The sequence below is a fragment of the Nerophis lumbriciformis genome, linkage group LG20 (assembly GCF_033978685.3).
Source record: "Nerophis lumbriciformis linkage group LG20, RoL_Nlum_v2.1, whole genome shotgun sequence".
Classification (NCBI taxonomy): Eukaryota; Metazoa; Chordata; class Actinopteri; order Syngnathiformes; family Syngnathidae; genus Nerophis; species Nerophis lumbriciformis.
Window position 1 is genome coordinate 14137211 of NC_084567.2, and position 16123 is coordinate 14153333.

Genomic DNA, 16123 nt, shown 5'->3' on the forward strand with positions numbered 1-16123 from the left:
AAGTATTCAACAAATACATAAACTTAATACTCTGCAACAACATAATACTTCCATAAGTATTCATCAAATACATAAAGTTATTACTCTGTAACAACATAATACTTCCATAAGTATTCATCTTATACACAGTTATTACTCTGCAACATACTTCCATCAGTATTCATCAAATACATAAATGTATTACTCTGAAACATAATACTTCCATAAGTATTCACCAAATACATAAAGTTAGAAGTCAAATGTCTGAAAGATGACAAGTGTGTGTACCTGATGAAGAATACTCACACTAATATCCAATGAAAACCTTAACCTTAGCCCTAACCTAAATAATAAGTATAAATCAATCAAATGAGGCAACTCCTCCTAACTATACGAATGCACATATTGCCCGTCCCCTCAAAAGGGGTGGCGGGGGTGGCGGGGGGGGTCGCACTAATATACAATGAAAACTTGAACCTTACCCCTAACCTAAATAATAACTACAAATTGTTTGAGGTGCTTACTATGAGGTCTGTCACACCACTACCTCTCTATCTGGCTGTTATCTATCGCCCCCCTGAGCCCTTTTCGGACTTTATCAGTGAATTTTCAGAGTTTGTCACTGATCTAGTGACACGTGCAGATAATATAATTATAATGGGTATTTTAATATCCATATGACCTTCCGTGTGTGGCGCTCTAGACTATAATCAATAGCTGTGGTCTTACACAAATAATAAATGAACCCACGCATCACAACGGTAATGCGATAGACCTAGTACTTGTCCGGGGTGTCACCACCTCCAAAGTTATGGTACTCCCGTACACTAAAGTAATGTCCGATCATTACATAAAAAATGTAAGTTCTGACTCATTGTCAACAAGCTAATAATAATAACTGCTTTAGCAGCCGCAACAATAATGCTGTTACAACGATGACTCTTGCTGGCCTACTGCCTTCGGTAATGGCGCCATTCCCAAATGATGTGGGCTCTATCGATAACCTCACTAACAACTTTAACGATGCCCTGCGCATCGCCATTGATAGTATAGCACCGCTAAAGCTAAAAAGGCCCCTAAAAGGCGTACCGTACCACCTGGTTCACAGAAGAAACCAGAGCTCTTAAACTATCATGTAGAAAGCTGGAACGCAAATGGCGTGCGACTAAACTTGAGGTTTTCCATCAAGCAATAGTTTAATAACTTATAAACACACGCTTACCTTAGCTAAAACTAATTACTACTCCACTCTCACCCGCCTCAATAAAAACCATCCTAAATATTTGAGTCCGATAATAAGTAGGAGATAAAATGTCAAAATTATAAAATAAAAAGTCTAAATTATGAGTTAAGAAAGTCAAAATTGTGAGATAAAAAGTCAATTATGAGATAAAAAGTAGAAATTATGATTTAAAAAGTCATAGCTATGAGATAAAGTCAAAATGAGATTTTAAAAAGTCATTTATGAGATTAAAAAATTGAAATTATGAGATAAAAAGTCACAATTATGAGATAAATAGTCATATGAGATAAAAAGTTGAAATTGAGATAAAGTCGAATTGTGATATAAAAAGTCCTAATTTTGAAATAAAACATCAAAATTATGAGCTATAAAGTTATAATTATGTGATCAAAAATCAAAATTATAAAATGAAAAGTTGAAAGTTGGAGATAAAAAGTTAAAATTATGAGATATATGAGATAAGAAAGTAACGATTAGGAAATAAAAACTCATATTTTGGGGATAAAAAGTTAAAAGTATGAGATAAAGTCGAATCATGAAATAAAAAAGTCAAATTTTTAAAATAAAAAAGTCAAATTTTTAAAATAAAAAAGTCAAATTTTTAAAATAAAAAAAGTCAAAATTTTTAAATAAAAAAAGTCAAATTTTTTAAATAAAAAAAATCGAAATTATGAGATAAAAAGTAAAAGATTATGAAATAAAAAGTCAGAATCATGAGATTAAAAAAAAAAATCGAAATTATGAGATTAAAAATCAGAATTATGAGATCAAAAGTCATAATTATGATATTAAAAAAAATCGAAATTATGAGATAAAAATTCATAGTTATGAAATAAAAAGTTGAAATGAGATAAAAAGTCAAAATTATGAAATAAAAAGCATTCATTATGAGATAACATTTTGAAATTATAAGATAAGAAAGTTGAAAGTAAAAATTAAGAAAGTTGAAATTATGAGATACAACCTGCATAACTGCACTCTCATAATTTCAACTTTTTATCTCATAGATATGACTTTTTATCTTTTTATCTTATAAATATGACTTTTTATCCCAGAGCACTCTAACAATTTCGACTTTGTATCTCATAAATATGACTTTTTATCCCATAAATATAACTTTTTATCTTTTTATCCCATAAATATGATTTGTTTTATCCCATAACTGTGACTTTTTATCTCATAAATATAATTTATCTCATAAATATTACTTTTAATCTCATAAATATTACTTTTAATCTCATAAATATTACTTTTAATCTAATAAATATGACTTTTTATCCCATAAATATGACTTTAAATTGTGAGATAAAGTCGAATCATGAGATTAAAAAATCCACATTTTTAAATAAAAAAAATCGAAATTATGAGATAAAAAGTAAGATTATGAAATAAAAAGTCATAATTATGAGATTTAAAAAATCGCCATTATGAGAAAAAGTCGTAATTATGAGATCAAAATCCCTAATTATGAGTTTAAAAGTCATAATGATGATGTAAAAAATTCGAAATTATGAGATTCATAGTTTGAGAAAAAAGTTGAAATGAGATTTTAAAAAGTCAAATTATGAAATAAAAAGTATTCATTATGAGATAAAATGTTGAAATTATAAAATAAGAAAGTTGAAATTATGATACGAAATGTAATCATGAGATTAAAAAATCAAAATTATGAAGCATGTCAAAATTTTTACATACTAACTGCACTGCACTCTCGTAGTTCTGACTTTTTATCTCATAAATATGACTTTTTACCCCATAAATATAACTTTGTCTTTTTATCCCATAAATATGACTTTGTCTTTTTATCCCATAAATATGACTTTTTATCCCATAAATATGACTTTTTATCTCTTAAATATGTCTTCTTATCTCATAAATATGACTTTTTATCTCAGTATGACCTTTTACCTCATAAATATTACTTTTTATCTCAAAACTATTATTTTTTATCCCATAACTATGACTTTTTATCCCATAACTCTGACTTTTTATCCCATAAATATGACTTTTTACCCCATAAATATACCTTTGTCTCATAACTATGACTTTTTATCCCATAACTTGAGTTTGTATCCAATAAATATGACTTTTTAATCCCATAAATATGACTTTTTATCTCATAAATGACTTTTTAATCTAAGAAATATGACTTTTTATCTCATAAATATGACTTTTTATCTCATAGATTACTTTTTAATCTAAGAAATATTACTTTTTATCGAATAAATATGACTTTTTATCCCGTAAATATGACTTTTTATCTCAATATGACTTTTTATCTCATAAATAGGACTTTAAAAAAAAATCTCATAAATGACTCTTTATCTTATAAATTTTACTTTTTATCTTTGTATCTCATAAATATAACTTTTTATCTCATAAATGTCTTTTTATACCATAAATATAACTTTTTATCCCATAAATATGACTTTGTATCCCATAAATGTCTTTTTATACCATAAATATAACTTTTTATCCCATAAATGTGACTTTTTATACCATAAATATAACTTTTTATCTTATAAATATGACTTTTTATCCCATTAATATGACTTTTAATCTCAATATGACTTTTTATCTAATAAAATGACTCATCTTATAAATTTGACTTTTTATCTGCTAAATATGACTTTTTATCCCATAAATGTCTTTTTACACCATACATATAACCTTTTATCCCATAAATATGACTTTTCATCCCATAAATGTCTTTTTACACCATACATATAACCTTTTATCCCATAAATATGACTTTTTATCCCATAAATGTCTTTTTATACCATAAATATAACTTTTTATCCCATAAATATGACTTTTTATACCATAAATATAACTTTTTATCTTATAAATATGACTTTTTATCCCATTAACATGACTTTTAATCTCAATATGACTTTTTATCTAATAAAATGACTCATCTTATAAATTTGATTTTTTTTCTGCTAAATGACTTTTTATCCCATAAATGTCTTTTTATACCATAAATATAAATTTTTATCCCATAAATATGACTTTTTATACCATAAACATAACATTTTATCTAATAAATATGACTTTTTATCCCATAAATGACTTTTTATCCCATAAATGACTTTTTATTCCATTAATATTACTTTTTATCTCATAAATGACTTTTTATCCCATAAATGTGACTTTTATCTCATAAATAAGACTTTTTATCTCATAAGTAAGACTTTTTATCACATAAATAAGACTTTTTATCACATCAATTACACTTTTTATCCCATAAATGTGACTTTTTATATCATAGATAATTCTTTAATCCCATAAATAAGACTTATTATTTTATAAATATGACTTCTAATCCCATAAATATAACTTTTTATCTCATAAATAAGACTTTTTATCTTATAAATATGACTTTTTATCCCATTAATCTAACTTTTTATCTCATAAATATGACTTTTTATAGCATAATATGACTTCCCCCCCCCCCCCACAAATATGACTTTTTATCTCATAAATATGACTTCTAATCCGATGAATATGACTTTTTATCTCATAAATATGACTTCTAATCCCAGAAATATAACTTTTTATCTCATAAATAAGACTTTTTAACCCATAACTATGACTTTTTGTCTCCTAAATATGACTCAGCATTGGGTTTGAGATGAAACTGATTAGTGAGAAAGACGCTAAATTGTGGTCATTGGACAAAGGTGCGAGGCGTGTCAATAATGGAGTCATGAGTGAGGATGATATCAACATTGTAAGTTCCTGACAAGGAAGTAGTTGAAATATTCACCACTTACCATGAATACTTTCAAACATTTACAGCTGATACATGTGATCGGAATCATAAAACCCTGATTGGAATGTCCTTCTTCCAATCTACAAAATAATAACAGCATGCATCATTCATCCTGATATCGTATCAGATCAACGTTGGTATCCACCAGTACTGAAGGGTGCGATATCGGTATCACACCGCCAGTGAAAAAGATGTATCTGCACACCCTTATTGCAAGCATGTCCAAAACTAACGAACAAATATGAAAATGTTTTGTTTACTTTGAGAATAAACGGCTAACCAATAAAAAAAACAAGATGTTTTCGAAAAAGGCATCATGGATATCATGTTTGTATCGACCCAATTTAAAATGGCTGTTTGCAACTTGGTCATATTTAAAATTTTCCAAGCAAAAGACAACATATAAATTTTAAATGTCCATATTTTTCCCAATTATTAATTGCCCATCCATCCATCTTGTTCTGCGTATCCCAGGTCGGGTCACGGGGGAAGCAGCCCAAGCAAGGAAGCCCAGACTTCTACTTAGTCCAGCTCCTCCCGGGGTACCTGAGGTGTTCCCAGGCCAGCCAGGAGACACAGTCTCCCCGACGTGTCCTGGGTCTTCCCCGTGGCCTCCTACCCTTCAGACATGCCCTAAACACCTCCCCAGGGAGGCGTCCGGCGGGCACCCTGACCAGGACAGGAAACACATTTCGGCCGCTTGTACCCATGATCTTGTCCTTTAGGTCCCAACCCAAAGCTCAAGACCATAGGTGAGGATAGGAACGTAGATCTAGATCTTTGCATTCCGGCTCAGCTCCTTCACCACGATCTCACGATCCACTCTTCCCTGACTCGTGAACATGACCCCGAGGTACTCGAACTCCGAATTATGAATTATTATTGGGTAAAAAATGACTCGTAAGTGCGAGGAATTTGTTTGGTGGTTCATGCTAGTCACTGCGCGGGTACACAAAAACAGTCCAACAACAATTTGCACTCATGTTGTTGTTATGACGGAATACACTTTCAATGATAGCTAACGTTAGCTAGCCAAATGGCTACCATTAGCTAACAACACAAAAGCTAACGTCCGAGTGTTACCAGAGCTGCCAAGTTTGGCGCTTTGAGCGTGAGAGTCACGCAATTGGACCCTTTCCCACGTCACACTTGACATTTCCCTGTCACGACGGGGTTTTCGCTTACTGCGGGGTCGTTCTCCCAGGAAGGCAAACGGACGACTCCGGACAGGACTTGCAGGTAGGAACATGATTTAATTTTAAGAAACAATCAACGAGGTACAAAACAGAAAACAACCCGAAGGCAAGCGTGCCTATCGCACACGGAAGCTAAGGCAAAAACTTAGGACATGAAACTATAGACATGAACCTCACGAAACTGTGGCATGAAACAAACACGAAACTGTGGCATGAAACAACTAGCATTAACTATGGCATAGAACAAACACGAAACTGTGGCATGAAACCAAAAGCATTAACTATGGCATAGAGAAAAAAAACACGAAACTGTGGCATGAAACCAAAAGCATTAACTATAGCATAGAACAAACACAAAACTGTGGCATGAAACCAAAAGCATTAACTATGGTATAGGACAAACACAAAACTGTGGCATGAAACCAATAGCATTAACTATGGCATAGAACAAACACGAAACTGTGGCATGAAACCAATAGCATTAACTATGGCATAGAACAAACACGAAACTGTGACATGAAACCAATAGCATTAACTATGGCAGTGTTTTTCAACCTTTTTTGAGCCAAGGCACATTATTTGCGTTGAAAAAATCCAGAGACACACCACCAGCAGAAATCATAAACTCAGTTGACAGTAAAAAGTTGTTGTCGCAATTGTTGAATATGAATTTAAACCATAACCAACCATGCATCACTATAGCTCTTGTCTCAAAGTAGGTGTACTGTCACCACCTGTCACATCACCCCCTGACTTATTTGGAGTTTTTTGCTGTTTTCCTGTGTGTAGTGTTTTAGTTCTTGTCCTGCGCTCCTATTTTGGTGGCTTTTTCTCTTTTTTTGGTATTTTCCTGTAGCAGTTTCATGTCTTATATTTCCCGCATCTGCTTTGTTTTAGCAATCAAGAATATTTCAGCTGTTTTTTATCCTATCCTTCTTTGTGGGGACATTGTTGATAGTCATGTCATGTTCGGATGTACATTGTGGACGCCGTCTTTGCTCCACAGTAAGTCTTTGCTGTCATCCAGCATTCTGTGTTTGTTTACTTTGTAGCCAGTTCAGTTTTACTTTCGTTCTGCATAGCCTTCCCTAAGCTTCAATGCATTTTCTTAGCGGCACTCACCTTTTGTTTATTTTTGGTTTATGCATAAGACACCTTTTTACCTGCCTTTACAAAGCAATTAGCTACCGGCTGCCACCTACTAATATGGAAGAGTATTACACGGTTACTCTGCCGAGCTCTGGACAGCACCGACACTCAACAATAACACATCATTTGCAGACTATAATTACTGGTTTGCAAAAAATGTTTTTAACCCAAATATGTGTAATTAGATAATCTCCCACGGCACACCAGACTGTATCTCACGGCACACTAGTGTGCCGCGGCACAGTGGTTGAAAAACACTGAACTATGGCATAGAACAAACGCGAAACTGTGGCATGAAACCAATAGCATTAACTATGGCATAGAACAAACACGAAACTGTGACATGAAACCAAAAGCATAAACTATGGCATAGAACAAACACGAAACTGTGGCATGAAACCAATAGCATTAACTATGGCATAGAACAAACACGAAACTGTGGCATGAAACCAATAGCATTAACTATGGCATAGAACAAACACGAAACTGTTGCATGAAACCAATAATGACGCCCGCACGACTGACTGGCAAAGGCAGGCTTAAATAGTCCTCTGATTAGAAGCAGGTCCGCGTCCCGAACACCAGAGGCAGGTGAAAATCTTAAGTAGCCATGGTAACTAAAACAAACAGGAACTAAAAAGAGTCCAAAACTAACAGAACATAACAAAAACACACGTACATTCCCCATTCTTTACTCTATATCTGTGCTTTTCCCACAATAATAAACTTTACTACTCGCGACATGTCGTAGTCGGAGTAAGAACCAATCACAATCAATAATCCTTAGCCTAAATCTAGTCCACCACGGAAGGCACCAATCAGATGCAACGTAAGGTGGGTCTTGGTGTCGGCGTGGTCTTGTCAACTTGGCGACTTTCTGGCTTTCCAACTCCTCTTAGTGACTTTCTTCCTTAAAAGCGACAAATCTAGCAACTTTTCATGGAAAAGACATTTGCTTGTACTTTTAAGTGCAATGACAACAGAGTTCCATCCCAGTCAGAGCAGATACGCAACGCACACTCTGTGCAAAGTGTTTCTGCGTCGATTGGTTTCCAGTGTGAGACGTAAGTGTAAATGTTTATCGCTGTCACGCTTCAAATAAAAACAAACCTGTCGTTCATGTCAATGAGCCAGTCAATAGATTTCGTTTGTGAGTATCATAACCCTTCAGTCTTTTGATCAAATTTCATACTCGAACATTTAACAACGGAGTACAAATAAAAACACAACTGGACTGAGAATCAACAGAAGAAAATTCATTTAAAATTCTAATCGTGGTTTTTTAAAACTCATTTTTTATGTCTGCCACTACCTCATTCCTTCCTTACGAAGGATTGGAGAGATGAGAAGAGATTGAGGACAGTGAAGAAGGAGATGTAGAAGAGATACAAATGGAGAACACAGGTGCCGAGGATGAGACAGAAGAGCCAGCAGAGAAAACACTGCACTGCAAATAGTCAGAGTTCAAAAACAAGAAAAAAAAATACGAAAATTAGGGGTATTTTATTTGAACTAAGCAAAATGATCTGCCAATAGAACAAGAAAATGTGGCTTGCCAAGACTTCCCAAAACAAGTAAAATTAGCTAACTTCAATGAACCCAAAAACACCTTAAAATAAGTATATTCTCACTAATAACAAGTGCACTTTTCTTGGTAGAAAAAAAAGAGACCTTTTTGCTCAATATGTTGAAAAATATTCTTAAATGAAGTAAATGCTAGTGCCATTATCTTGACATAATGATATGCACTCGACATTACATTTCTTGGAACCAGCAAACTTATACTAAAAACTAATTTATTGTTCTTAATGGAAAGGCAACAAGGCAAGCGCTTGTTACTCTCGGGGTGTCCTAGCCGCTCAGGCAAATCATATGGTCTAAAAATGCATTTTTCCATCGATAACATGACATCATCGCGCCAAGTGCGCGCTCTTTCAGTCAATTAGTGCGTATATATACAGCCTGGCCCCCGGTCAAAAAAATTTGAATTGTAATTTTGAAGAATTTATCTGAATGTGCATGAACTATTTCTGTTCAAAATTGTTAGAAATGTCACATGTTAAATGTTTAAATATTAACTCAGTTTACTGTACTGTGCCAACTGTACTACTATATTAGTATGTGTTTTCTATTGTTTCATTGAAAATAAAACTGCAAAGTCCATTTGGCTGTCATCTGTTTTAGTTATGAGACACATTTGTGTCAAAGTCATGATTTTTTTTTTACAAGCTTGAAATAAGAAATTATTGCTTTAAAAAAGTAGTTTTATACTTGTGAGTGTTGATGACACGGCTTTGCATCAGTTTTACTCAATATAGGTCATCAAATCTCAGCAACAAGCTGTAATATCTTACTGAGATAATTTTAGGACTAGTGATGTCCGATAATGGCTTTTTGCCGATATTCCGATATTGTCCAACTCTTTAATTACCGATACCGATATCAACCGATACCGATATCAACCGATATATACAGTCGTGGAATTAACACATTATTATGCCTAATTTGGACAACCAGGTATGGTGAAGATGATAAGGTACTTAAAAAAATAAATAATAAAATAAAATAAGATAAATAAATAAAAAACATTTTCTTGAATAAAAAAGAAAGTAAAACAATACAAAAACAGTTACATAGAAACTAGTAATGAATGAAAATGAGTTAAATTAACTGTTAAAGGTTAGTACTATTAGTGGACCAGCAGTACGCACAATCATGTGTGCTTACAGACTGTATCCCTTGCAGACTGTATTGATATATATTGATATATAATGTAGGGACCAGAATATTAATAACAGAAAGAAACAACCCTTTTGTGTGAATGAGTGTTTTGGGTTGGTGCACTAATTGTAAGTGTATCTTGTGTTTTTTATGTTGATTTATTAAAAAAAAAATTTTTTTACAAAAAACCGATACCGATAATGAAAAAAACGATACCGATAATTTCCAACATTACATTTTAACGCATTTACATTATCGGACATCTCTATTTAGGACCAAAACACTTAAAACAAGTAAAACACTCTAAAATAAAATCTGCTTAGTGAGAAGAATGATCTTATCAGACAGAAAATAAGCAAATATCACCCTTATTTGAGATATTTCATCTTACTTAGATTTCAGTTTTTGCAGTGTGGAAATAATTTTTGGTTCAAATTTCTGCTTATTTGAAGTATCAGTAGAGTGAAAAAACAAGTTGCCTCTATATTGAACTATTATCATATATATATATCTGATTTATGACACCAAAAGACTTACAAAGTTTGCGGATAAATAGATATGATCAAAATAGTATCAATCTCTATGAGATTTCCGAGACATTTTGAGAGATAATGAGGAAGCCAGTCAAGTGATCGCGTGATGTAGAGGAGGAACCACAGATCCCTTCCCCATAAACAACAATGCTTATCAAGCAGACTTTGTGAGAGACAACAAGGATTACTTTCGGACAAATTATGATCTAGAACTTTATATTTTTGAGCCTGAATACAAAGAGGATGATCAATACATTTTAGAAGCCGAGTGCAAAACGGATGTAGCTTTATTGTGACGCTATGGTATTAGCAGCATTTGTAGGTGCTAAACATACAAACTAACCATAACAAAATAAACACTTAATGTAATATTTCCACTCTCGCTGGGATGTCTACCGACGGGACGCTCACATAATTCCGTTGAGATGAAGATTCAATCACAATCCGTCTATTGTTAGATATTTATTTACCATTTAGAATGTATAAAAAATTAAAGCATACGGGTTCTTGTCTTACATAAGAATTGTGAATGATAAACAGCACATCTCTTTACAATGTTGCATATTTCCAGTATGACTGCTCTAATAATATGGTCAGAGTGCAGAAGTGTTACTTAACTGACGTGTAATCTACGAAAATTCGGAGCGGAATACTCAAACTGGCCGACTGAATTTGTGGCGTTTTGTGATGTTTAGACGGCATTTTCCCATACTTTGTGGATTGTAAGTACAATTGATAACTGACACAATTAGGAATATGAAGTCAACTTGTTTTTCCACTCTACTGCTACTTTCAGACAAGCTTTAGGAGGCCACAGAGCTGCTGGAGGTGAAGACATCAGTCTGAAGTATAAATTCACGTTAAAAACGGGCCACATCGGTGTTAAGAAAAAGCCACAGTTTTTCAAACGCATTAAAAAGTCCGTCTGCGTAAGCGCTTACAATAACAATATCACTCATATTTGGTTCATTTTCAGGTCACGACATGTAAATGGAGTTTTGCTGGTACTTTCTGGATGTTTTTAGAGAGTATAATGAGAGGACCTTCCATCTGTTGACTCGATTGTTAGATATTTATTTACCATTTAGAATGTATAAAAAATTAAAGCTTACGGGTTCTTGTCTTACATGAGGATTGTGAATGATAAACAGCACATCCTTTTACAATGTGTGCACATTTCCAGTATGACTGCTCTAATAATATGGTCAGAGTGCAGAAGTGTTACTAAACTGACGTAGAATCTACGGAAATTCGGAGCGGAATACTCAAACTGGCCGACTGAATTTGTGGCGTTTTGTGATGTTTAGATGGTATTTTGCCACACTTTGTGGATTGTAAGTACAATTGATAAAGGACACAATGCAACACAATTAAGAATATAGAGTCAACTTGTTTTTCCACTCTACTGAGGCGAGGACATCAGTCTGAAGAAAAAGCCACATTTTTTTTGCAAACTCATTATGACGCCAACTCTGGCATACAAGCTAGCTTACGTCACTGCGTGCTAAAAGCTGTAGGAGGGCGGTACATAACGCTCACAACACGCTGGAAAGCTAACATCGGCGTAAATGTCGCAAACAGCCACTCAAATTCGACCGGAGACGGATTTTAGTTCCAGTCGTCACGCGTTCTCATTGGTCAACAAGCCAACAGGAAATGGAAAAAAGAAGTTTTCTGAGAGCAGAGTTGAGGTCAGCTAACACGCTACCATGCTAACACCACACAAAAGGAGCGACTGTTCGCGGTGTCTAGAAGAGGATTAGAAAAGTTACCTTTTTGACGGCGATGCCGAGCAGGGAGCAGCAGGTGACACCTGTGTGCTTCTCCAAGTGGAAGTGAGACTAACAAGGTGTGTGCTCATCTCACCTGCTCCTCCTCGGTCCTACTGGACTAACCTGTTCTCAGTTTCTACACACAACACTCTCATCAGCCCCAAAACAACATTCCTTTGACGCCTCAACAATGTCTTGTTTTCCTCAAACACCCTCATTTATGCCAAGCAATGAAACCATGAAAATGTAACACCTTCAGTCAATCAATGAAACCCAGAAGACACGACAACGTGTAACAATGTGCCCTGTAACTCGAACACGACACGTTTAGGTCGTCATGTGAAAGTCGCGTGACTATTCATGGACATTCCACAAAATGGCCGACCTTTGGTGGCGCTGGCTTATTATTATAGGGAATATGAATAAATGAATAAATATAGAATGGCAAATACGCTAAAAAGACACTCCGTAAATATCACGGTTTCAATGATTTGACATCAATACATGATCTTTGTTCTTTTCAAAATACATTTGAAGTACACTAAAAAGTAGGGATGCACAAAAAATGGGTTGTATATACTGTATTTGTGTATGTATGTGCGAACGTATGTAATTACATAGTGGTTAGAGTGTCCGCCCTGAGATAGGTAGGTTGTGAGTTCAAACCCCGGCCGAGTCATACCAAAGACTATAAAAATGGGACCCATTACCTTTCTGCTTGGCACTCAGCATCAAGGGTTGGAATTGGGGGTTGAATCACCAAAAATGATTCCCGGGCGCGGCCACTGCTGCTGCTTACTGCTCCCCTCACCTCCCAGGGGGGTGATCAAGGGTGATGGGTCAAATACAGAGAATAATTTCGCCACACCTAGTGTGTGTGTGTGTGTGTGTGTGTGTGTGTGTGTGTGTGTGACAATCATTGGTACTATAACTTAATACATACATACATACATACAAACACACATACAAACACTTAATTATTCATACATATATATATATATATATATATATATATATATATATGTATATGTGTGTATGTATGAATAATTGTGTTTATATATATATATATATATATATATATATATATGTATATATATATATATATATATATACACATACATAAAAACACACAATTATCCATACACACATATGTATGAATAGTTGTGTTTGTAAATATATATATATATATATATATATATATATATATATATATATATATATATATATATATATATATATATATATATGTATATACAGGTAAAAGCCAGTAAATTAGAATATTTTGAAAAACTTGATTTATTTCAGTAATTGCATTCAAAAGGTGTAACTTGTACATTATATTTATTCATTGCACACAGACTGATGCATTCAAATGTTTATTTCATTTCATTTTGATGATTTGAAGTGGCAACAAATGAAAATCCAAAATTCCGTGTGTCACAAAATTAGAATATTACTTAAGGCTAATACAAAAAATTGATTTTTAGAAATGTTGGCCAACTGAAAAGTATGAAAATGAAAAATATGAGCATGTACAATACTCAATACTTGGTTGGAGCTCCTTTTGCCTCAATTACTGCGTTAATGCGGCGTGGCATGGAGTCGATGAGTTTCTGGCACTGCTCAGGTGTTATGAGAGCCAAGGTTGCTCTGATAGTGGCCTTCAACTCTTCTGCGTTTTTGGGTCTGGCATTCTGCATCTTCCTTTTCACAATACCCCACAGATTTTCTATGGGGCTAAGGTCAGGGGAGTTGGCGGGCCAATTTAGAACAGAAATACCATGGTCTGTAAACCAGGCACGGGTAGATTTTGCGCTGTGTGCAGGCGCCAAGTCCTGTTGGAACTTGAAATCTCCATCTCCATAGAGCAGGTCAGCAGCAGGAAGCATGAAGTGCTCTAAAACTTGCTGGTAGACGGCTGCGTTGACCCTGGATCTCAGGAAACAGAGTGGACCGACACCAGCTGGACTGCTGCTGAGTGGTCCAAAGTCATGTTTTCTGACGAAAGCAAATTTTGCATTTCCTTTGGAAATCGAGGTCCCAGAGTCTGGAGGAAGACAGGAGAGGCACAGGATCCACGTTGCCTGAAGTCTAGTGTAAAGTTTCCACCATCAGTGATGGTTTGGGGTGCCATGTCATCTGCTGGTGTCGGTCCACTCTGTTTCCTGAGATCCAGGGTCAACGCAGCCGTCTACCAGCAAGTTTTAGAGCACTTCCTGCTTCCTGCTGCTGACCTGCTCTATGGAGATGGAGATTTCAAGTTCCAACAGGACTTGGCGCCTGCACACAGCGCAAAATCTACCCGTGCCTGGTTTACGGACCATGGTATTTCTGTTCTAAATTGGCCCGCCAACTCCCCTGACCTTAGCCCCATAGAAAATCTGTGGGGTATTGTGAAAAAGAAGATGCGGAATGCCAGACCCAAAAACGCAGAAGAGTTGAAGGCCACTATCAGAGCAACCTGGGCTCTCATAACACCTGAGCAGTGCCAGAAACTCATCGACTCCATGCCACGCCGCATTAACGCAGTAATTGAGGCAAAAGGAGCTCCAACCAAGTATTGAGTATTGTACATGCTCATATTTTTCATTTTCATACTTTTCAGTTGGCCAACATTTCTAAAAATCCCTTTTTTGTATTAGCCTTACACAATATTCTAATTTTGTGACACACGGAATTTTGGATTTTCATTTGTTGCCACTTCAAATCATCAAAATAAATGAAATAAACATTTGAATGCATCAGTCTGTGTGCAATGAATAAATATAATGTACAAGTTACCGGTACACCTTTTGAATGCAATTACTGAAATAAATCAAGTTTTTCAAAATATTCTAATTTACTGGCTTTTACCTGTGTGTATATATATATATATATACATATATATATATATATATATATATATATATATATATATATATATATATATATATATATATATATGTATATATATATATATATATATATATATATATATATATATATATATATATATATATATATATATATATATATATATATATATATATATATATATATATATATATATATGTATATATATATATATGTGTATATATATATATATGTGTATGGATTATATAAATATATATATAATACGTACAAACACAATTATTCATACACATACAGTATATGTATGGATAGTTGTAGGAATAATTATTCATACACATATATGTATGAATAGTTGTGTTTGTATGTTTATATATATATATATATATATATATATATATATATATACATATATATATATATATATATATACATATATATATATATATATATATATATATATATATATATATATATATATATATATATATATATATATATATATATATATATATATATATATATATATATACACACATACAAACACAATTATTCATACACATATATGTATGAATAATTGTGTGAATAATTATTCATACACATATATGTATGAATAATTGTGTGTTTGTATATATATATATATATATATATATATATATATATATATGTATATATATATATATATATATATATATATTTATATATACATATGTACAAACACAATTATTCATACACATATGTATGAATAATTGTGTAAATAATTATTCATACACATATATGTATGAATAATTGTGTATTTGTATACGTTTGTATATATATATATATATATATATATATATATATATATATATATATATATACACACACACATACATACATACCTGCATACAAACACACAAGTAGTCATA

At 33.4% G+C, this 16123-nt stretch overlaps 1 protein-coding gene across 1 annotated transcript in view; it reads right to left on the reverse strand.

Moving 5' to 3' along the window:
* oclnb (occludin b) overlaps positions 1-12669 on the reverse strand; it is a 37562-nt gene extending 24893 nt beyond the window's left edge. The window contains exon 1 of the mRNA XM_061980491.1: positions 12369-12669. The gene's annotated coding sequence lies outside the window, so the exon portion shown is untranslated. The remainder of the gene's footprint in view (positions 1-12368) is intronic.
* Positions 12670-16123: the final 3454 nt, after the last annotated feature.